The sequence below is a fragment of the Callithrix jacchus genome, chromosome 6 (assembly GCF_049354715.1).
Source record: "Callithrix jacchus isolate 240 chromosome 6, calJac240_pri, whole genome shotgun sequence".
NCBI lineage: Eukaryota > Metazoa > Chordata > Mammalia > Primates > Cebidae > Callithrix > Callithrix jacchus.
Genome location: NC_133507.1, coordinates 52005116 through 52029539, shown reverse-complemented (window position 1 = coordinate 52029539; position 24424 = coordinate 52005116). Strand labels below are relative to the sequence as shown.

The following is a 24424-nucleotide window of genomic DNA, read 5'->3' as shown; positions in this document are numbered from 1 at the left end:
GTATTGGATTATTATTTTTTCATGTCAGACGGGTAATGTATTGACATCATAACAAGGTTCAAGGGTGGCACATCTCATACATGCACATGAACACCCAATCATCACGCTCATGAACTACAAAAGGATCAGGATTATGTTTTTAAAAAGTCTTTTTCTTTCATGATAAATGCTAAGATATTTACAGATCAAATAATATAGCTGGACTACTTCACAAGAATCCACTGGGGGCTGAGGCTAAGAGAAAAGTGAATGGGTATAGATGAAATAAGAGTGGCTATGAAGTGATGATTTTTGTGGCTGTGGGATTGGTCACTGAATTAGTCTCTCTATTCTTGTGTATGATAAATATTTTCCATCATAGACCTGCTGTGGTGACTCACACCTGTAATCCCAGCACTTTGGGAAACCGAGGAGGGCAGATGGCTTTAGCCCAGGAGTTCAAGATCAGCCTGAACAACATTGCAGAACTCTGTGACTACAAAAAATAGCCATGATCACACTGCTCTACTGTAGCCTGAGTGACAAGAGTGAGACCCCATCCCCTCTCCCCCAAAAATTCCATTATAAAAAGTCAACCAAAAGGTTACATTTATTTAATATCACTCCTGGAGGTCACATAACTAAATTCCCTAACTTTATGGTTGGAAAAAAATTGAGTAAAAAATTCACTCACATCCCTTTGCAAAAAAAGCCCTTTGGAAAAAAGCAAGGACTTTGGAATTTCACTTACTATACCAGCTATGTGATTTGTAGCAAATTACTTAACTTCGCTAAGTCGCATTTGAGTTATCTGTATAATGAGGCTAATAGCACTTATCATGAAGGGTTTTGTGAGATCGAAAGGAAATAACACCTGTAAAGTGCCTAGCACAATGAGCAGAGAGTAGATGCTCAGTAGTTGGTAATTGTCATATTATAAAGTGTCTAAGATCACTCAGCTTGTAGCAGTACAGGCAGATTTAAAGCACAAGCTTCCTGATGCACAATCCTGCCATATTAGGTTATTTCTTTTGAGTAACAAGCTTTTAATAAGTACCAGTTGGACTGACAAAAACAGAGAAACACCTGAATGGAAATTAATTGACAGCTGACAAGATTTGTTTCCCTAGGTCTGTTATGATATCATATCTTCAATAATGGCATCAATCCTGTTTTTCATTGACAGTCATGGCCTGACTGCATCCTTGCCATGACCACATTTGGTTCCATGAGGACAGGTTTAAATAAAAGGAATTTTGGAGGTTTTCTATTTTTAAATCTGTAACAAGAGGCCCCATATGCAGCACAACTACCTATAGATGATAATCTGACTTGACCAAGGTCACCCTGGTACACAGAGGCAGAAATGGGTTTAGAACCTAAATTTCTAGGTCTGTATATTTGCTTTCAGTAAATATGCTATTTTTATTTATTTATTTTTGAGACAGGGTAGAGTGCAGTTGCATGATCATGGCTCACTGCATTCCCAACCTCCTGGGCTCAAGCAATCCTCCTTGCCTTAGCCTCCTGAGTTGCAAGGACTACAGGTATGGGCCACTGTGCCTGGCTAATTGTTAATTTTTTTTTGTAGAGACATGGTCTCACTATGTTGCCCAGGCTGGTATTGAACTCTTGGCCTCAAGCAATCCTCCTGCCTTGGCTTCCCAAAGTGCTTGGATTACAGCTGTGAACCGCAGTGCCTGGGCTGAATATATTGTTTTTAGATGTTTACACATCAGGAAAAATAATTTCCACTATAAAGCATACAATGCAAGGTACTATCTAAGAATCAATAAGGAATGTTCCATTTATCATCACATGTACTATTGCTTTTTCATCTTTCTTTTTTATTTATATATATTTTTTCTTTTGAGACATCAGTTTCAGCAGATGCCCTTTGCCAGATGCTTCTGGCACTCTGAACTTTTTGTCGTCAATTTGAGGAAGAGCTGCAGGGCTTTAACTAATGTATGTATCTATTGGCATTACTCTGTTTGTTCTCTGCTCACATAAGCCTCCCCACTTCTTTTTTCTTTCTCAGTAATTTTGGAAACCTTTCATAGGAAGGGAAAAGAAAATAGGATGTCTTTATTCTCTGTACTTCTTGGTGGAAGTGAGGGAGAATATATGATGGAATTGATGAATGGAAATGCTAAGACTAAAGGACTTTACCCCAGTCACTCTGCTACTATACTAATGAAAAAGTTAATTGTGTTTAATAAACACTTAACATTGTGCTAGATGCTGAGAATACACAGGTCATTCAGACATTTTATCTGTTCAGTGTACCTACCCGCAGAGAGAACAGAGTTTAGTAGGTTAGGTAGGTGGGTATCAAAACAACTACAATAAAAAGCCAGAAAATATAACTGTTAAACAGAGGTGAAAATGAAATGCTTTAGGAAGAAGAGAGAAGTTCTGACGAGAACAGACAGGCTTGCAGAGAGAAAGCGGATGTGGTTGGGGCCACAAGGGATCTTACTTCAGCAGACTGAGAATCAGAATTTAAGACCTGTTACTCCAGGACTATTGGTGGTTTCAGCATACAAAGGAAATTGGAAAGGACAGGGTGTATTCCGAGAACACTGGTGTGACTTCAACTACCAGAGGCAATTCCACTTGAGAGTTCTTTCTTGCCTTTTCAAAATAAAACTTAAAAACACAGAGGATAAAAATAATCAAACCGAACCAAAGTTAAAAGAATAACAATATGATATGGAACAGGCCAGATTCTTTCTATTTCAGAACCCATGAGTCGAGGAAAAGGCCATATGTATCTCTACAACATGAACGTGGCCATCAATTCATCAAATATTTAATGAATCCCATGGGATAAATGCTATGGACAAAGCAGTGAACAAGACAGCCGTAGCTTCTGAGTTCACAAAGTTTATATTCTGACTAGGGACACAGTCTTTAAACAGCAACTAATTGCATAGTTACAACTGTAACAGGCAGTGTAAAGAAGTGAAGATGCTAGGGGAATAGCTAAAGTCTGGGGTATTAGGAATTCTTTAAAGAAGCCATATTTGAAGTGAGTGCTAAAGGAAGAGTGAGGGCAGTTAGGATTGAGGGCAGGGGAAGAGTGTTCAGGGCAGGGGAAACACAACAAGACTCCATCTCAAAAAGAAAAGGAAGAAAGATATTGGTACAAGTTCCCAGGCCTTCCTGTTTTGGGTGGAGATGAAATAATCCTTCAGAGAGACTCTTGGCTGCAACTATGAGGCTTTTATTTGCTGGAGCAGCAACCAGTAGTGACAAGGCTTGGACGCTGTAGTCAGTAAACATTTCTTGAAGTGAAACATAATAAAGGTTCTGAGGGCTACATACTCTCAGTGCAAACTATTTAGAGTCCCTAACTTCTATCATTTCATTACGAAAAGGAGAAGGAAATGGAGCAGATAGGGCTTGGCTGCTGCTGTGGAAACAGGAACTTGGTGTCATATAAAGTAAGCTCTGGGACAGGAATTCCAGTAATAACAGGTTGACTCTTGGCAAATCTGCATCTTTGTTTTCTCACTGAAAGTAAGGAGATTATATAAGATGAGATTTTCTAAGTGCAACTTTTGGTCTAACATAGTATGGAAAGCAAGGTCCAAAAGCTTATACTGTATAGATTTGAGTGGAAAAAACAGCAAGCAAGCCATTTACTGAAGGCAACAGGGAGCCTTCCTGCTATATTTCAAAGAATCTTATTAAACTGAGAGAAGATTCAAATGTGGATTCCTTTCTCTGGGCTCCCGATTAGGAATTGGTTGCCACCACCTGTTTTTATTCATACCAGCATCTGTTATTGTCTAAAACAAATATTCTCCCTTCACTACAGTCCTCAGTTTCTCAACAACTTTCCTAACAATTCAGGAAACCAAGCACTCTTGCCAAGGAGGTGGGTTCATGTAAGTTACTTCAACCCCAGCCTCCTAGGATCCTTCCCCAGGGCACCCAATTGGCACCTCAGTCCTCTATAACAAAAGGAAAAAATTTTTTTAACCATAGAAATAAATATATCTTTATAACTTAATTTTTTCCCCATAGGTTACTGGGGTTCTGGTGGTATTTGGTTACATGAGTAAGTTCTTTAGTGGTGATTTGTGAGATTTTGGTGCACCCACCACCTAAGCAGTGTACATTGCACCCTTTTTGTAGTCTTTTATCCCTCACCCCTCCCAACCTTCTCCCCAAATCCCCAAAGTCCACTGTATTATTCATTCTTATGCCTTTGCGTCCTCATAGCTTAGCTCCCACATAACAGTGAGAACAAAGGATGTTTGGTTTTCTGCTCCTGAGTTACTTCATTTAGAATAAGACTCTTGAACTCAACCAGATCACTGCTAATGCCATTAGTTCATTCATTTTTATATGTCTGAGCAGTATTCCATCATACGTATATGTAATATATATATCACAGTTCCTTTATTTATTTATTTATTTATTTTGACAGTGTCTCACTCTTGTCGCCCAGGCTGGAGTGCAGTGGCACAATCTAGGCTCATTGCAACCTCCACCTCCCAGGTTTAAGCAATTCTCCTCTCTCAGCCTCCTGAGTAGCTGGGATTACAGGCGTGTGCCACCATGCCCAACTAATTTTTGTACTTTTAGTAGAGACAGGGTTTCGCCATGTTGGCCAGGCTGGTCTTGAACTCCTGACTTCAGGTGATTCACCTGCCTTGGCCTCCCAAAGTGCTGGGATTACAGGCATGAGCCACCGCTCCTGGCCTATATCACAATTTCTTTATCCACTCATTGATTCATGGGCATTTGGTTTGGCTCCACGATTTTGCAAGTGCAAATTGTGCTGCTATAAACATGCATGTGCAAGTATCTTTTTTGTATAATGACTTCTTTTCCTCTGGGTAGATACCCAGTAGTGGGATTGCTGGATCAAACAGTAGTTCTACTTTTATTCTTTAAGAAATCTCTATACTGTTTTCCATAGTGGCTGTACTAGTTTACATTCCCACCAGCATTATAGAAGTGTTCCTGATCACTTTATCCACACTGACATTTACTGATTTTTAATTTTTTGATTATTGCCATTCTTACAGTAGTAAGGTCAAATTGCATTGTGGTTTTGATTTGCATTTCCCTGATCATTAGTGATGTTGAGCATTTTTTTCATATGTTTGTTGGCCATTTGTGTATCTTCTTTTGAGAATTATCTATTCATGTCCTTAGCCCACTTTTTGATGGGATGGTTTGTTTTTTCTTACTGATTCGTTTGAGGTCATTGTAGATTCTGGATATTAGTCCTTGGTCAGATGTGAAGATTTTCTCCTACTCTGTGGGTTGTCCGTTTACTCTACTGACTGTTCCTTTTGCCATGCAAAAGCTCTTTAGTTTAATTAAGTCCCAACTGCCTATCTTTGTTTTTATTGCATTTGCTTTTGGGTTCTTGGTCATGAAATCCTTGCCTAAGTCAATGTCTAGAGGGTTTTTCCAATGTTATCGAATTTTTATAGTTATAGGTCCTAGATTTAAGTCCTTAATTCATCTTGAGTTGATTTTTTGTATAAGCTGAGAGATGAGGATCTAGTTTCATTCTCTCACACGTGGCTTGCCAATTATCCCAGCACCATTTGTTGAAAAGGGTGTCCTCTCCCTACTTTATGTTTTTGTTTGCTTTGTTGAAGATCAGTTGCCTGTAAGTATTTGGGTTTATTTCTGGGTTCTCTATTCTGTTCCATTGGTCTATGAAAAGGATGTTTTAAATATATAATGTCTCCCTCTGTCACCCAGGCTGGAGTGCAGTGGCGTGATCTTGGCTCACACAGCCTTGACCTCTCAGGCACAAGTGATCCTCCCGCCTCAGCCTCCTGAGTAGCTGGGACCACAGGCAGGTTCCATGAAGCCTGGATTTTTTTTTTTTTTTTTGGTAGAGACAGGGTTTCACCATGTTACCCAGACTGGTTTCAAACTCCTAGACTCAAGTGATCCATCTGTCTTGGCCTCCCAAAGTGCTGGGATTACAGGTGTTAATCATCATGCCCAGCCCATAACTTTTAATGATTCTATTGTCTCCACATGGCAATAAAGGTAGGCATGAGAAGGCTGGCCAGGAATCTTCTGCATATCTGCTCTTGCAAACAGTGGCCTCTGCATCTAGTGGAGCTCACCAGGATTTGGGCTAGGAGTAATAGTTAACCAAGGCCCTGGAAATCACAACTGTTCCAAAAGGGGCATGGGCACTGGTTAGACTCCCTCAGTATTTCAACTGGGGCAGAAATTAAAGGCCAATGGTAACTTCTCATCATAAACTTCTTATTTTGAAACCCTGATGGGAAGTTTTCCCTCATCTTTTCTTCTTTTTCTTTTTCTTTTTTAAATAGAAACATCCGAAAAGTCAGTAAGCATAATCCCAAGAAGGATTTTTGACAAAGAGCCTTTAGATAAAAACATATTTATAAAAAAACAAATTTCCAATCAGGGGCTTTTAGAGACTGTATTATTCTCTTTCCTTATAACAGATATTCAGACTACTACTGGGAAGGACTCCAAATGGCTTGCTTAAGAACAATGGACAATAGTCACGGTCTCCTAATTCCATTAGTCAGAAAAAAATTGTGGTTTCAGGAGTTTTTGCTTATAGGGCATTTGGTAGGGTGTCCTTGACAGAGATTGACATAGAAATCTGTGTTTCTCCAATAGGGTTTCCATGGCAAGTCTACAGATTTTCTCATTTGTTGATAGCAATAACCTTGGTCTTGATAACTAATATAATTATAATAAACCTGAGATTAAAAAGATGAGTCACTCTAGTTAGATGAGGTTCTCTTGTCAGGGCCAGAATAGTATATTTGGCACTCAACCAGCCTCTGCACAGAATCATCTAGAACTGTGCTATCTAATAGGGTGTCCATTACCCACTTATAGCATTTAGATTTAAGTTAATTAAAGCTAATAAAAATTAAAAATTTAGTTTCTGATTTTCAAGTGCTGTATTTCTAGCGCCCCATAGGGCTAGTGGTTACCCATTGGACAGCACAGTTATGGGACATTCTGTTATCATAGAAGTCCTGTTGGACAGCATTGATCTAGAAAAATCAGTTATCTGTAAATGTATCAATTACTAATTCAATTAGTAATTCATTTAAATTGAGATACCTTCCTTAAATTTTTTCAGCTTCACCATAAACCAGAAACAAAGCAAGGCAACAATAAATTGGTGACAATGAATTACAGAATTTCAGAGTCTGAGGAACTCTGGTAGAATTTTGTCCACTTCACTAGGCCAAGAATTTGAAAATCATCTTTTTCTAAACTTCAGGTTCTATTTCAGGGATGTCATAAAATGTTACCTAATTTTTCATTTCTAAATTGCAAAACTTACTAGATTAGATTGGAAGCTTCCTGCCCATCATCCTCAGTCTCCAGCAAAGGGCAAAATATCTTATAGTGTTTGTGCATATGCTGAGCTGCAGTCTCCTATGTTAGAGATAAAGAAAATGAATCCTAGAGAAGGAAAATGGTTTTCCCTAGGTTATGGAGGGAGGTAACAGTAAGACAGTACTAGGACCGAGTCTTCTGTGTTCGTTCCGTGGCACTCTGCTGATTTCTCACAACTGCTTTCTTTCTTAGATATTTAGTTGTAGAGGCTGGTACAGCTTCCACAGTTCAGCTGAGTGAAATTATTGTTTCTCTGTTTTTTATTTTAGTGTTTTTAATTCATTTACTATCTATCAGTGCTGAAAGCATCAAAGGGGAGTATTTTCTTGTACTAAGCAAAGATAGTCTAGCATTAAAGAAAAATTACTAGGAAGGAATACAGCAAAATATTATCAGCATATCTCTTTGGGTGGTAGAATTATGATATAAATTAAAGTCATATATTTTAATAATTTTAAAAATAAATATTTTTTTAAATTAAAAAATTTAAAATAGTTAACTTCATTAATAATTAATTAATATATTTTATTTTCTTTTAAAATCTTTTTTGTACATTCCAATTTTTCTAAAATCATCCATTCTAAATATTTTATTAATATTTTTCTCATGAACTACTTTATATCACAAAAGAACATTCTATGTAATAAACGTATGATATTATATATTTGATCTCCTTCTCCTGTTTGTATTGTTTGAAAGGATCCTACCTTCATCTGCATAGAGCGAAGCAGTGGGCTCCCGTTAAAAAGGGTGAAAGGCACTTTAATTATCCTACAGATATTTGGACAGTCAAGGAGGGCATTCATTTGTGCTACTCCATTTCTCATATTTTCAGTTGAAAGAGCACACTGTTGTCTGAAATGGTTGCCAGTCTTGAAGCTGAAACGAACTCAGTCCCCTTTTCATTCTCAGGCTCTTTTGGCTCTTTGTAAACGTGCAGCCTTTTTTAATTCTCGCCAACCTATTGATTTCCATACATATCATACATATAGATATATATTTAAACATTTTAATTAACTAATTAATTAATTTAAGATAGGGTCTGGCTCTGTTTCCCAGGCTGGAGTGCAGTGGCACAATCTTGGCTCAGTGCAAACTCCGCCTCCTGGGCTCCAGTCATCCTCCCATCTTAGCCTTCTGAGTAGCTGACACTATAAGTGTGCACCACCATGCTTTGCTATTTTTTATTTTTATTTTTTGTAGAAATGGGATTTCTACAAAAGCATTTGCCCATATATATATATCTCAAGAAGGCTTGAACTACATATATATCTCTTTTGGAAAAAAGCCTTCTTACTTATCCACGTAATTCAAGACAACAAAAAAGTATAAACTCTTAATCATAGGGGTAGATTTTGTATTTCACTTAGCAGGTTAATTTCCTTAACATTGCACCTCACCCTTCTAAGACACATAAAAAGGAGTATAATCCTAGGCTTTTGGACACTAGAAATAAAAATAAATTAAAAATGAACCTCAGAAACTATTAATGATGTGTGTGTGTGTCAGAGAGAGATACAGAGAAAAGACAGGAATTGATTTTACTCTTTGGTGGGTCAGCCTAGATAAGTTTTAAGGTGTTTTTCTGCATTCATTAAAAAAATTTTAATGAAATTCCATAAAACTTAAATTGTGTCTCTTTCAAAAGACAAGAAATATAGAAAATTTGAATATCTCAATTATCATTTCACGTGTTTATGTTTCTTTCCCCTTCCAGCTTTCTTTTCCTTTTCTGAACCCCAACCACCCTCACCATGCCGGTTCCCTAATGCTGCTAATCAAAATAAAAAATCTGAAAACAGCATCTGTTTTGCTACTTTTCAGCTATGCCCAGATATTAACAATTAACCCATTTATGCCAGAGGTTGCAACTTTTTGTGTGTGAAAAATCAGACCTTGGCGATGACCTTGAGCAGTAGCTATAAGTAACCCCCACAAGCTTAGCATTCCAATAATGGAACACTAGGCATACATATTAAGAGCCTAAGAAGCTGTGCCAATTTGCTACTGACATTTGTCTACTTAATAGAGTAGTTAATATATACTGAAAAAACATACACATTTTACTCAACGGACTTAGTAAACGAAAGCTGTTTCATTTAGATTTTTAAAAAATGCAGCCATATGTATTTTCTGCCAAAGCTGTCTCTCATGCAAAACAGTGGCTCACCAAGCTAGATATGTCCTTGCTCATTAAAAAATTTTTTTTGCCATAAAAACTGATTTCTTCAGTTTCTCATTCTCCCTGGGCCATGTGTGAGGGTCAGAACCTATCCAAGTCATAATGGAATAGATTATCCAGTTCAGTTAACGATTTCAATGATTTCTTATGGAAAAATATCTTCTAGAACCCCGGTCTTAATAACTCAAATAAAGGAGGTTTCAAGACAAAGACAGCCAGTGAAGGAGGCCTTTCCTTTCCTATTTTCCCTTTCTCTTGCTCCACCTTGCCCCTTCTGCTCCAACTGCGTTTTTTTTTTTTTTTTGAAACAGGGTCTCACTCTGTTGCCTAGGTTGGAATGCAGCGAGGTGATCATGGCTCACTGAAGCCTCAATCTCCCAGGCTCAGGTGATCCTCCTACCTCAGCATCCCAAGTAGCTAGGATCACAGATTTGCACCACCACACCTGGCTAATTTTATTTTTTGTACAGACGAGGTCTCACTATGTTGCCCAAGCTGCTCTTCAATTCCTGAGCTCAAGCAATCCATGTGCCTTGGCCTCCCAAAGTGCTGGGATTACAGGTGTGAGCCATTGCACTGAGCTTGAGTTCTTTTAGACAGTGTTGAAATTGGATCACTGTATCCTTATTTTGTTATGACGAGTGGTATTAATAAAAAAACAAAAGGTCTATATTAATGTGTAGGTGCAAATGTAGATAAAGGATGTCTATCAGTTCTTTAGACACTTGGCAGATGTGGTTGAGGTGCCTTTTGCCTAGTCTTACTTCCAGGGATTAATTCCTAAAGTATTGTTTGGTTGCCTTCTCATTTGAATTTTAGCTGTAAGCCCAGGATTTAACTAGACACAAAGATACACAGCGTTTAGAGTTTACTGCAAAACAGTATACTAATTTTCTTTTACAAAATTGTTATTTTTGGGTTTCTTTATATTTAAAATGTATTTTGGGGCCTCACACTATGGCTCTTGTCTGTAATCCCAGAACTTTGGGAGGCTGAGGTGGGGAGTTGCTTGAATGCAGGAGTTCCAAGATCAGCCTGATAACATGGCAAAACCTGTCTTTACAAAAGAAATAACAACAACAACAACAACAAAAACCCCAAACCAAAAATACAAAATTAGCTGGGCATGGTGGTGTGCACCTGTGGTTCCAGCTACTCAGGAGGCCAAGGTTGGAGGCTTGCTTGACCCTGGTAGGTTGAGTCTGCAGTAAGCTGTGATTGTACCACTACACTCCATTCTGGGTGACAGAGAAAGACCCTGTCTCAAAGAAAAAAAAAGATTTTGAGGGCAAAGAGGGACATGCGAGGTAATATCTCTGGGAGTGGGAGAGCACTGTACAATAAAGTACAATGAAGGCAGCAGAAAGGTTAGAAAAAAAAGTGAGACATTAGCATTCGTTTCCCAGGGGCTTGCCCAGTCATCTTGACCTTGTCATTGAACCTAGACTACTTTCGCTATAATCTCCTGCAAGGCTGAATCCAGGCAAACTTGCAAAAAGAAAAACGAAGGTCAGCAAAGCAATTCTGCCAAGTGGCACCTCCCTTGCTTAATCTTAAACGTTTTTCAAGTTTCTTTTGCAATCTCCTAATCACTCCTAAGCTGCCTATGTCATTAACTCTCTACCCACTCCATGCCCTAAAGCATCCCAGGTTTTTTTTCCTCTTGATTTCATTGCCAGAGAACTCTGCTCTGGTACCTATTGGCACTCTTGTATCTGTCCTTATTTGTGATGAGATTACAAGATAGCTTTATGATATCTTTACTCCCTCTGCATGCTAGCAACTTTGTGTGTGAAGCTTGAACTACTACTTGTAGGTGATAACTTCCAAATCCAAACATTTCTATGTGTTGCAACTGTAGGCATTTTAAAATCAACGTCTGAAAACTGAACTTATTGTTTCCCCTGCAAACATGCTTTGCCTTTTGTGCTGGTAATTCATTTCTCAGTAGATCAGGCTTGAAACCTGCTCAAATTTTACACTAGGAAAAGTTTAAATGTCATCCATATCCTCATACTTCTCTAATTTCCTATCAGAATGAATCCCTCTCCATCCTCTGTACCCTAGCAGTACTTTGCTTATATCTATAGTAGATCATCTGGGGCCAATCATCTTGTATATATATTGGTAGTCATTTATAAGGATGTATGTGCTTCTTTGAAAAAAGCAGGCAAGTCTCAATCTATCTTTTCCCTGCCTTCCTAACTATTTGCTGGCATAGCAGATGGGGGTGGCAGGGGTGGGGTGTCACAAACTATGGAAATTGAAGCCTCTACTGAAGTATGTGTTTCAATGTTGGCTAGGTTCTCAATTATGTCTTTACTTAGAACGCGCTCTCATTCTCCTCTGCAGCTATTACAATCGTGACTGCTTTCCTCAGACATCCTTCCTTGCCATCTCCCTGCCTCACTCTCAAGAAATAGTCTTGTCTCCTACTTCAGTTACTTTGATCAGAAAAATTGAGACCACCAAGGAAGAGCTTCTTTCTGAGAAAGTACTCACTAGGCAAGAAATATTCCTTAACCTGACTTGCATATTTAGACCTACTGCTCTTTCTTCATCTGTAGAATTGGGATGATATTAGTGCCTACCCTAAGGTATTACTGTAAGGATTAAATGGGACAACTTATGTGTTGAGCGGAACACTGTGCATTGGTCACTAATTCCAGAGGAGGACTCCACTTCTTCCCATTGCACCTTGATATAGGGGTTACCAAGGAAAACACAACCCTTTCCACAGAGAAGAGACAGTGCAACATCAACCACAACAGTGTGCCTCAGTCCCCCGTGGCTGGCACATCTCTCTCCGCAGCCCACGCAGAACAATGTGCCTGTGTGCACCCCTTCCACCTGCCACAGAGGAAGGACTCCTCCTCTCCTGTGGAGTCTGAAATATTGAAAGCTTGGGATGCATCTGAGGGCCACTGAGATACACATGTCACAGAGGCCAGGAATATTCCTGGAGTCTGCAACAGGGAAAGATATTCCTACACAAAGTGATAAGCCCAGCACAGGCTGTGTAGGCTATTCATATCTTGGTTAGGAAGTGTTCCAGGCTCATGCCCATCCTTATGTAGCTGAATGGGGATCCAGAGACTGTGCATGAGACTGCCTTTCTCAACACTCTGCAAACCACCTAGCACAGTGCCTGGCACAGAGCAGGTCCTCAATGAATATAAGTTAATGTTATTACTAATAACTTTCTCTCTCCTACCCATTTTTCTTCTTTTTTTCCTGCCTAGTAGAAAAGGTTGCTCTATTTCTGTCTGTGGCTAATTCCACCTCTGTGATTTACCTCCCCTCCTTCCTGTCTTCTCAGTTATTGAATCTTATCAGGCACCCTTCCCCCAAATTCCTGTCTTAACCTTTCCTCTCTGTTTGGCTCTTTTCCCTTACAATACAATGAGGAGTTTCCAATCTCCTCATTGCCGAATAACTCCTTCAACACCACATCTCTCTCTGTCCCTTCTCATGTTATTCCCATCCCTTCATAGCCACTTTTCTCAGAAGGCCAGTCTATACTTACTATTCTCACTTCCTCACAGCCTCAGTCCACTGCAAGCTCCCTCTCTCCCAACGTTCCCCTGATAACACTCCCACCAACGTCCCTGATAACCTCTTGATTGCTAAATCCAGCAGACATGCCAATTTTTCGTTTAGGGCTCTGATGTTTCTGGCCAACCGTTCCTTGAAATTCTCTCCTCTCCCTCTTACCCTGGTTTTCTGTTTTGTTTTGGATTTCTTTCTACATCCCTGGGCAGTTCACCTTAGCCTCCTTCATGGGCCACTCCATTCTACCCTTAAATGTTGATACTCTCCTCATCCTTGGCTGTGGCTGGCCCCTCTGTTCTTTTCCCTCACTTCATCAGTGACTTTACCCATCCAGAAAGTTTCAACTACCACTGTTCTCCTGAAGGTTAGAAAATTTATATTTAATACCCTGGGTTTCCCACAGGTTTCTACTGCAGGACTCCTTTTAGGCATTAATGTGCTAATGGGCTAGGTCTTTGAGAGAGGGAATGACAGCATCCAGGGTTTCTCACATTTATTTGACCATAGAACTTTTTTTTTTAATCCATGGGGAATCTTAAAGGCTAGCACTCTAGGAAACACATGATGGACAATGATGTTCTAGTCCTTTTTCTAGTCTGATTTGAAGTGTCTCCCCTGGGTGCCCTTAAGTACCCATGCACACTTCTATCTAGTCCTCACCATGATGTACTTGTTTGAGTCCCCCACAATATCCTTGAAGGCAGGACATACATCTTCGTATCTATTGCCTGGCACAGTGTCTTGCATACAGAAATTGCCTGAAAAATGTCTGATGAGTGAATGGATAAACAAATGAATGGCAACCTACCTTTTCCTGGCATAGAGCAGAATATTCTACCAGACACTTAAAGTAGTCCTAATTGGGTAGGACTTGAATCTGAGAATTGGTCTGGAACACCTTGTGTTAGGTGTTATAGTAGCTGCAAAGAAATATGAGAGAAACTTTTTCCTCAAGGAAGACAAAATGAACTTAAATGAAACTATCTGAGAATATGTTAATGTTAAGCTGTATGGATATAATTATAAATACTGTGGGTACTCTCAGTTTGTAGAGGTCACTGAGGTCTATGGTAGTTAGGTTGGCTAGAGAATATTATAAATGGTGCTTTAGTAAGGTTATTTTGACAGGAATGTATGCAAGAGTAATTCAAAATGGGGAGCCTAGAGAAGACTAGATTGGCCAGAAATGAAGAGATGTGGTCTGGCATAGGACATGGTAGTGGAATTTGCAAGGAAAAGGAGATTCTGCTTCTGGTGAAACTTGGTGATAGTTGGAATAGAGGTGAAAGGATAGGAGACAGTCAAGGAAGGCTTTCAGGTCTCTTTCTGAGAACTTCATTCTGACTACAAGGCCATTGCCAATTCAAGTTAAATGTCAAAGACAAAGCTACTAATCTTCTCATCCCCACCATATAGTTGTTTCTTATACTTTACTATTGGTTTAGTGTTTAATTATAATTTTGAATTCTTATTCTTTTATCCAGGGAATTAGCAAGCCCATAAACCTTGGTCATTCATTTCAGTTACAGCCTCCACGTATAGATACACTGAATTTATACGCATAAATGTGAGTGTTTGTGTAATAAACTTCCTGGGTCTGTTAAAAAGGCTCAATTCTGTCCAGTTGGCTGAACTTACCTTATGGCTAGTATAAAAAGTTTTTATTACATAGATTTAGCTTAGTACCACCTTCAAATATTACAAGAACATGCTCCGATTACCTTCAGTTGGGACCTTTAAGAGAGTCAATGAATAACTTAAGCTTCAGGCTGGACACTGTGACTCATGTCTATAACACCAGTGCTGGAAGGACTGCTTGAGTCCAGGAGACTGAGACCAGCCTGGGCAACATATTAAGACCCTGTTTCTACAAAAATAAAAGTAAAAAATTATCCAGGTGTGGTGGCACACACTTGTGGTGCTAGCTACTCAGGAGGCTGAAGTGGGAGGATCACTTGAGCACAGGAGTTCAAGGTTACAGTAAGCTATGATTGATTATGCCACTGCACTCCATTCTGTGTGACAGGGCAAGACCATGTGTTTAAAAAAATATTTAATGTCAGCATCAGGCTGATCACTCACTTTGGGTCACCATTCACAGAATGATTGCTCAGTGATCATTGTCCTTTGAGTGCTGGCCTTGTGATTCATATCTTGAGCACTTGCTCTGTAGGATCTTATCATTTAAGCTAATGTGTCCCAAAAGTATAGAAACAGATATTGGTGAAAATCATCCTGTGGGTGAATACATTGTATTACACAAGCTTATGCAGAATTTTTAGAGCCTTTAATAAGCCAATGGGCAATGTGACTTTTCAAGGGGGCAAGGTTAGAGTGAGAAGTGTTTCCCAAATTTATTTGACAGCAGAACCATGGAAACATGCCCTGTCCTAGAAGTGCAAGCATCCTACAGAAATTACAATGGAAAATCTCAGTCTAGCTAAATTTCGAAAGTGGCAGATTCCTGTGATACACATTCTTCTTTTCTCCCCAGGGAAAAGTGCAGAAAGTTCAGGATATTCCACAGGTATCTGGGAAATGTCCATTTGCTATTTGAGGTTGGACAAACTTTCAAGAGAGTACCAGAACTAGTTGTACAACTACCAAACAAGAGTCTTTAGTTCTAGGGTAGAATGCAGAAATACTGACTCCTAATGTAAAGGGTTCTTCCTACTATATTACATTTGGTTTCTTGGTGTGCTTGTGTGTGTGTATGTGCATGCATAGTACTTTACAACTGTATCTTCAACTTTTAAAAAACTTTTAATATTTAATTTCCCATTTATTACTTTAGACACCCTTACACTTTAGCATAAGGCTAATGCCAAAAGCTTTGCCTAAACCAATAAACAATTATTAGTCATAGACTGAGAAGAGGAACATGAGTATTCCTCTTTAACGATGTTAAATATTTGTAATCATTCAAACTGTAGCTGAAGCAGTCTTATCTATTTTTCCTCCTTATGTAAGAAGCCTGTTATCAAGTCATGAAATGAACTTCTTTGGTGTCATTTCTCTTCAAGAAGCCATACTAATTGCTACCTGAGCCAGGAGTTGGTACCTTGTTAGAGGATTAATAGTATATTATTTTGTTTATTTGTTTTAGTATTTTTATGTATACAAAAATCAAGTTGGGCCGGGAGTAGTGGCTAACATCTGTAATCCCAGCACTTTGGGAGGCCAAGGCAGGTGGATCATGAAGTCAGGAGTTCACGACCAGCCTGGCCAAGATGGTGAAACTCCATCTCTACTAAAAATACAAAAAATTAGCTGGGTGTGGTGGTACGCACCTGTAATCCCAGCTACTCGGGAGGCTGAGGCAGAGAATTGTTTAAACTGGGGAGGTGGAGGTTGCAGTGAGCTGAGATTATGCCACTGCGCTCCAGCTGGGGTGGGAGAGCGAGATTCTGTCTCAAAAAAAAAAAAAAAAATCAAGTTAAATTGGGACTGTCCTTTCCATTCTTACTAGCATCAGGCATTAGATTGTCCCTTTTGCTATTTGTAGGAAGTTTTGTTTATCTTCCAAGGTATAAAACAGAATGATGAATGACATGTACTTAGGAATACTGATTTTTTACAATATTTTTAACTTTGAACAACACTTTTTGTGCATTATTTCACTTGATCCTAACAAATTCCAAAAGGTGAACAAGGTTTAAAATCTTCACCCAAAAGGTAAGCAAGCTAGAGAAATGAAGAAAGTGAGAGCAAAAGTTTTGCCTGCAGCTAAGTGGCACAATCAGAACTGCAATTCCTGGTGTGTTATATTCCCTACCCTGTGTCCATGTGTTCTCATTGTTCAACTCCCGCTTATGAGTGAGAACATTTGGTGTTTGGTTTTCTGTTCCTGTGTTAGTTTGCTGAGAATGATGGTTTCCAGCTTCATCAACCCATCATCTAGGTATTTTGACTCACAGCATTGAGTTATTTCTACAAGAGCAGGAGGTTTTTCTCTCTCTGGAACTGTGAGGTGTACATCATTAGGCCCTAATGCTAAATATATTCAGTAAATACATAGCAGCCATTTGCATCCCTGACCCTATGTGTCTAGCTTTCTACTCTATTTCAGCAAGACCAATTGTTGTACCTAACTAAATTATTTTATAAAATTCAGAGATAAAACAACCACCACCCAGAACCCATTAGAAAAAGAAAAACAATAACCTTTATTTACATGGTCAATTGTAATTATTTTTCCTTTCCTGTTTGGGAATGTGTATGAGATTTTCCTCTCTCCCCACCTTAAGTGTGTATAATTGAAGAATGTTTTTATGCTAACCTTTATGTCCATTTTAGATTGCATCTCTTTTTTTTTCTTATTATACTTTAAGTTCTGGGATACATGTGCAGAACTTGCAGGTTTCTTACATAGGTATACATGTGCCATGGTGGTTTGCTGCACCCATCAACCCATCATCTAGGTTTCAAGTCCCACATGCATTAGGTATTTGTCCTAATGCTCTTCCTCCGCTTGCCCTCACCCCGTGACAGGGCCCAGTGTGTGATGTTCCCTTACCTGTGTCCATGTGCTCTCATTGTTCAACTTCCACTTAAGAGTGAGGACACACAGTGTTTGGTTTTCTGTTTCTGTGTTAGTTTGCTGAGCATGATGGCTTCCAGCTTCATCCATGTCCCTGAAAAGCACATGAACTCATTATTTTTTATGGCTGTATAGTATTCCATTGTGTATATGTGCCACATTTTCTTTGTCCAGTCTATCATTAATGGGCCTTCGGTTTGGTTCCAAGTCTTTGCTATTGTAAATAGTGCTACAAGAAACATAAGTGTGCATGTGTCTTTATAGTAGAATGATTTATAATCCTTTGGGTATATACCCAGTAATGGGATTGCTGGGTTAAATGATATTTCTGGTTCTAGATCCTTGAGGCATCACCACACTGTCTTCCATGATGGTTGAACTAATTTACACTCCCACCAAAAATGTAAAACTGATCCTATTTCTCCACGTCCTCTCCAGCATCTGTTGTCTCCTGATTTTTTAATGATCTCCATTCTAACTGGCATGAGATGATATCTCAGTGTGGTTTTGATTTGCATTTCTCTAACGACCAGTGATGATGAGCATTTTTCATATGTTTGTTGGCCTCATATATGTCTTCTCTGGAAAAGTGTCTGTTCATATCCTTCGCCCACTTTTGAATGGATTTGTTTGTTTTTTTTCTTGTAAATCTGTTTTAGTTCTTTGTAGATTCTGAATATTAGCCCTTTGTCAGATGGGTAGATTGCAGAATTTTTCTCCCATTCTGTTGGTTGCTGGTTCAGTCTAATGATTGTTTCCTTTGCTGTGCAGAAGCGCTGGAGTTTAATTAGGTCCCATTTGTCTATTTTGGCTTTTGTTGCCAATGCTTTTGGTGTTTTAGTCATGAAGTCCTTGCCTATGCCCATGTCCTGAATACCTATGTCCTAGGTATTCTTCTAAGGTTTTTATGGTATTAGGTGCTATGTTTAAGTTTTTAATCCATCTGTAGTTAATTTTAGTGTAAGGTGTCAGTTAGCAGAAATGGGGTCCAGTTTCTGCTTTCTGCACATGGCTAGCCAGTTTTCCCAATACCATTTATTAAACAGGGAGTCCTTTCCCCATTGCTTGTTTTTGTAAGGTTTGTCAAAGATCAGATGGTTGTAGATGTGTGGCGTTGCCTCTGAGGCCTCTGTTTGGCTCCATTGATTTATATCTCTGTTTTGGTACCAGCATGCTGTTTCGATTATTGTAGCCTTATAGTATTGTTTGAAGTCAGGTAGCATGATGCCTCCAGCTTTGTTCTTTTTGCTTAGAATTGTCTTGACTATGTGGGCTCTCTTTTGGTTCCATATGAAGTTTAAGGTGGTTTTTTTCCAGTTCTGTGAAGAGGCTCATAGGTAGCTTGATGGGGATAGTGTTGAATCTATAAATTACTTTATAGATTCATATGGCCATTTTCACAATATTGATTTTTCCTAACCATAAGCATGGAATGTTTTTTCATTTGTTTGTGTCCTCTCTTATTTCCTTGAGCAGCGGTTTGTAGTTCTCCTTGAAGAGGTCCTTTATATCCTTTGTTAGTTGTATTCCTAGGTATTTTATTCTCTTTGTGGCAATTGTGAATGGCAATTCGTTCTTGATTTGGTTCTCTTTAAGACTGTTATTGGTGTATAGGAATGCTTGTGATTTGTGCACATTGATTTTTTATCCTGAGACTTTGCTGAAGTTGCTTATCAGTTTCAGGAGATTTGGGGCTGAGACAATGGGGTCTTCTAAATATACAATAATGTCATCTGCAAATAGAGACAATTTGACTTCCTCCTTTCCTAATTGAATATCCTTTATTTCTTTTTCTTGCCTGATTGCTCTGGCTAGAACTTTCAATACTATACTGAATAGGAGTGGTGAGAGAGAGCATCCTTGTCTAGTGGCAGGTTTCAAAGGGAATGCTTCCAGCTTTTGCCCATTCAGTATGATATTGGCTGTGGGTTTGTCATAAATAGCTTTTATTATTTTGAGATATGTTCCATCGATACCACGTTTATTGAGGGGTTTTAGCATAAAGGGCTGTTGAATTTTGTTGAAGACCTTCTCTGCATCTATTGAGATAATCATGTGATTTTTGCCTTTGGTTCTGTTTATGTGGTGAATTACGTTTATAGACTTGTGTATGTGAACCAGCTTTGCATCACCGGGATGAAGCCTGCTTGATCATGATGGATAAGCTTTTTGATGTGCTGTTGCAGTTGGTTTGCCAGTCAGTATTTTATTGAAGATTTTTGCATCTATGTTCATCATGGATATTGACCTGAAGTTTTCTTTTCTTCTTGAGTCTCTGCTGTTTTTGGTATCAGGACGATGTTGGTCTCATAAAGGGATTTGGGAAGGATTCCCTCTTTTTGGATTGTTTTGAATAGTTTCAGAAGGAATGGTACCAGCTTCTCTTTGTGTATCTGGTAGAATTCAGCTGTGAACCCATCTGGACCTGCGCTTTTTTGGTTGGTAGGCTTTTAATTGCTGCCTCACCTTCAGCCCTTGTTATTGGTCTATTCAGGGTTTCAATTTCTTCCTGGTTTAGTCTTGGGTGGGTGCAAGTGTCCAGGAAATTATACATTTCTTTCAGATTTACAGGTTTATGTGCATAGAGTTGTTTCTAGTAATCTCTGATGGTAGTTTGTATTTCTGTGGAATCTGTGGTGATATCCCCTTTATAATTTTTTGTTGCATCTATTTGATTCTTCTGTCTTTTCTTTCTTATTAATCTGGCTACTGGTCTATTTTGTTGATCTTTTCAAAAAACCAGCTTCTGGATTTATTAATTTTTTGAAGGGGTTTTCGTGTCTCTATCTCTTTCAGTTCTGCTCTGATCTTAGTTATTTCTTGTCTTCTGTTAGCTTTGGAGTTTTTTTTGCTCTTCCTCCTCTAGCTCTTTTGATTTTGATGATAGCGTGTTGATTTTAGATCTTTCCTCACTTTTCATGTGGGTATTTATTGCTATAAATTTTCCTTTAGACACTGCTTTAAATGTGTCCCAGAGATTCTGATATGTTGTGTCTTCATTCTTGTTGGTTTCGAAGAACATCTTTATTTCTGCCTTCAGTTCACTGTTTATCCAGTCAACATCCAAGAGCCAGTTGTTCACTTTCCATGAAGCTGTGCAGTTCTGAGTTAGTTTCTTAATCCTGAGTTGTAATTTGATTGCACTGTGGTCATGATTTCTGTTCTTTTCCATTTGCTGAGGAGTGATTTACTTCCAACTATGTGGTCAATTTTAGAGTAGGTGTGATGTGGTGCTGAGAAGAATGTATATTTTGTGGATTTGGGGTGGAGAGTTCTGTAAATGTCTATTAGGTTTGCTTGGTCCAGATCTGAGTTCAAGTCCTGGATATCCTTGTTAATTTTGTTTCATTGATCTGTCTAATATTGACAGTGGAGTGTTAAAGTCTCCCACTATTATTGTGTGGGAGTCTAAGTCTCTTTGTAGGTCATTAAGAGCTTGCTTTATGTATCTGGGTGCTCTTGTATTGGGTGTGCATATATTTAGAATCGTTAGCTCTTCTTGTTGCATTGATCCCTTTACCATTATGTAATGCCCTTCTTTGTCTCTTTTGATCTTTGTTGGTTTAAAGTCTATTTTATCACAGACTAGGATTGCAACTCCTGCTTTTTTTTGCTCTCCATTTGCTTGGTAAATCTTACTTCATCCCTTTATTTTGAGCCTATGTGGGTCCTTGGATGAGATGGGTTTCCTGGATACAGCACACTGATAGTTTTTGACTTTTTATGCAATTTGTCAGTCTGTATCTTTTGATTGGGGCATTTAGCCCATTTATATTTAAGGTTAATATTGTTATGTGTGAATCTGATCCTGCCATTTTGATGATAGCTGGTTGTTTTACCCATTAGTTGACACAGTTTCTTCATTGTGTTGATGCTCTTTACCATTTGGTATGTTTTTGGAGTGGGTGGTACTGGTTGTTCCTTTCTATGTTTAGTGCTTCTTTCAGGAGCTCTTGTAAAGCAGGCCTGGTGGTGATGAAATTGCTGAGCAATTGCTTGTTCATAAAGGATTTTATTTCTCCTTTGCTTATGAAGCTTAGTTTGTTTGGATATGAAATTCTAGGTTGAAAGTTCTTTACTTTAAGGATGTTGAATATTGGCCCCCACTCTCTTCTGGCTTGGAGGGTTTCTGCCAAGAGATCCACTGTGAGTCTGATGGGTTTCCCTTTGTGGGTAACCCGACCGTTCCTTCTGGCTGCCCTTAGCATTTTTTCCTTCATCTCGACCCTCGTGAACCTAATGATTATGTGCCTTGGGATTGCTCTTCTTAAGGAATATCTTTGTGGTGTTCTCTGTATTTCCTGGCCTTGAATATTGGCCTGCCTTGCTAGTTGGGGAAGTTCTCTTGGATAATATGGATAATATCCTGAAGAGTGTTTTCCAGCTTGGATTCATTCTCTCTGTAACATTCAGGTACACCTATCAAATGTAGATTAAGTCTTTTCACATAATCCCATATTTCTTGGAGGCTTTATTCGTTTCTTTTTACTATTTTTTCTCTAATCTTGCCTTTTTGTTTTGTTTCATTGAGTTGATCTTCAATCTCTGATATCCTTTCTTCTGCTTGGTTGATTCAGCTATTGAAACTTGTGTATGCTTTGTGAAGTTCTCGTGTTGTGTTTTTCAGCTCCATCAATTCATTTATATTCTTCTCTAAGCTGTTTATTCTCATCAGCATTTTGTCAAACCTTTTTTCAAGGTTCTTGGTTTCTTTGCATTGGTTTAGAACATGTTCTTTTAGCTCAGAGAAGTTTGTTATTACCCACTTTCTGAAGCCTGTTTCTGTCAATTAGTCAGACTCATTCTCCATCCAGCCTTGTTCCCTTGCTAGTGAGGAGTTGTGATCCTTTGGAGGAGGAGAGGTGTTCTAATTTTGGGTATTTTCCTTTTTTTCTGTGCTGGTTTCTTACCATCTTCGTGGATTTATCTACCTGTGGTCTTTGTAGTTGGTGACTTTCAGATGGGGTCTCTGAGTGGACAACCAGTTTGTTGTTGATGAAGTTATTTCTTTCTGTTTTTAGTTTTCCTTCTAATAGTCAGGCTCCTCTGCTGTAAGATTGCTGGAGGTCCACTCCAGACCCTGCTTGCCTGGGGATCACCTGTCGTGGCTGCAGAACAGTAAGGGTTGCTGCCAGTTTCTTCTGTTATCTTTTCCCCAAAAGGATACCTGCCAGATGTCAGCCTGAGCACTCCTTTATGAGGTGTCTCTTTGGATATACAGGGGTCAGGGTGCTGCTTGAGGAGACAAGGAGCTCAAGTGCTGAGCTGTGAGCTCCTCTGTTCCATTCAGAGCTTCTGGCTGGGTATGTTTAAGTCTGCTGCAGTGGAACTTATAATGCCTTTTTTCCCCTCAGTGCTCTGTCCTGGGAAGGTGGGGCTTTATTTATAAGTTCCTGATGTGCTGCTGCCTTTTTTCAGAGATGCCTTGCCCAGCGAGGAGGTAGCCTAGTCACAGTCTGCCAGCTTAGGCATTGCTGAGCTCTCATGGGCTCTGCTCAGCTGCTGTGTGAACTTCCTTGTGGTTTTGTTCAAAGAGGTATAGTTAGAACTGCCTCAGTAATGATGGTCTGCCTCAATAATGGCAGACTGCCTCAGTAATGGTGGATTGCTTTGATAATGATGGACTGCCTCAGTAATAGTGGACTGCCTTGGTAATGGTGGACTGCCTCAATAATGGTGGACTGCCTTGGTAGTGGTAGACTGCCTTGGTAATGGCAGACGCCTGTTCTCCCACAAAGCTGTACCATCCTGGGTCCAGCTATGCTTGCTGTGAAACTCTCAATCCAGAGTGTTTCAGATTGCTGGTCTTTGTGGGGGTGGGACCTGCCAAGCCAGATCACCTGGCTCCCTGTTTCAGCCCCCTTTTTTTTCAGTTGAATGGGCAACTCTGTCTCCCAGGTGTTCCAGGCACCTGTTGAAATGGCCAACCAGAGTTCTGTGAGTTTTTGTGCGGAGACCCGCTGTGCTGGCTGGCACAGCCATGCTGGAGACTCATGGTGCTTTTCCGCCCATGAATCTCCTGGTCTGTGGGCAGTAAAAACTCATTTGGAAATGCAGTGATCACTCACCCTCGGTGTTCTCACTGGGAACTGCACTCCAGAGCTGTTCCTATTTGGCCATCTTGGATACCTCCAAGTTATTTTCTTATGGACACACTGTTCCTTTCCTACCTTCATTAATATTCTAGAGCAACAGTTCTCAACCCTTAAGGTCCATAAAAATCATCTGGAGGGTTTGTTCCAATACATATTGCTGGGCCCCATTTCCAGATTTCTGACTTATTAGATGTGGGGAAGGGTCTGAGAATTTACATTTCTTACAAATTCCCAACAATGCTGTTGTCATTGGTCTGGGAACTAGACTTTGAACCAATACTTGTTAGGATTATCTGGAGAACTTTTAAACATACATATTGATACTAGGGTCCTGCCTCCCAGAGAAATGAATCTAATGGGTGTTAGGTGTGGCACTCCGCTTTAAAAATAATTCCCTAATGATTCAAATAAACAACCAGGATTGGGAACCACTGACCTAGAGGTTTATGAAAATTATATACATATTTTTTTCCCGGGGCCAAAGTCTTGCTCTGTTGCACAGGCTTTGCACAGTGGCCTGATCTTGGCTCACTGCAACATCTGCCTTCCAGGTTCAGTGATTCTCTTGCCTCAGCCTCTCCCATAGCTGGGATTACAGGTGCGTGCCACTACCCCCAGCTAATATTTTGTATTTTTGGTAGAGACGGGGTTTCGCCATGTGGGCCAGACTGGTCTCAAACTCCTGACCTCATC

The 24424-nt window shown here is 39.5% G+C and overlaps 1 protein-coding gene and 1 non-coding gene across 2 annotated transcripts in view; both read right to left on the bottom strand.

Moving 5' to 3' along the window:
* The window catches only part of NFE2L2 (NFE2 like bZIP transcription factor 2), a 160823-nt gene that overhangs the window by 116579 nt on the left and 19820 nt on the right, over positions 1–24424 (bottom strand). The gene's annotated exons all lie outside the window — the stretch shown is intronic.
* On the bottom strand, positions 23–126 carry LOC118155160 (small nucleolar RNA U13). Its single transcript, XR_004745380.1, has one exon. It is a non-coding gene; the product is annotated as a small nucleolar RNA U13 (small nucleolar RNA).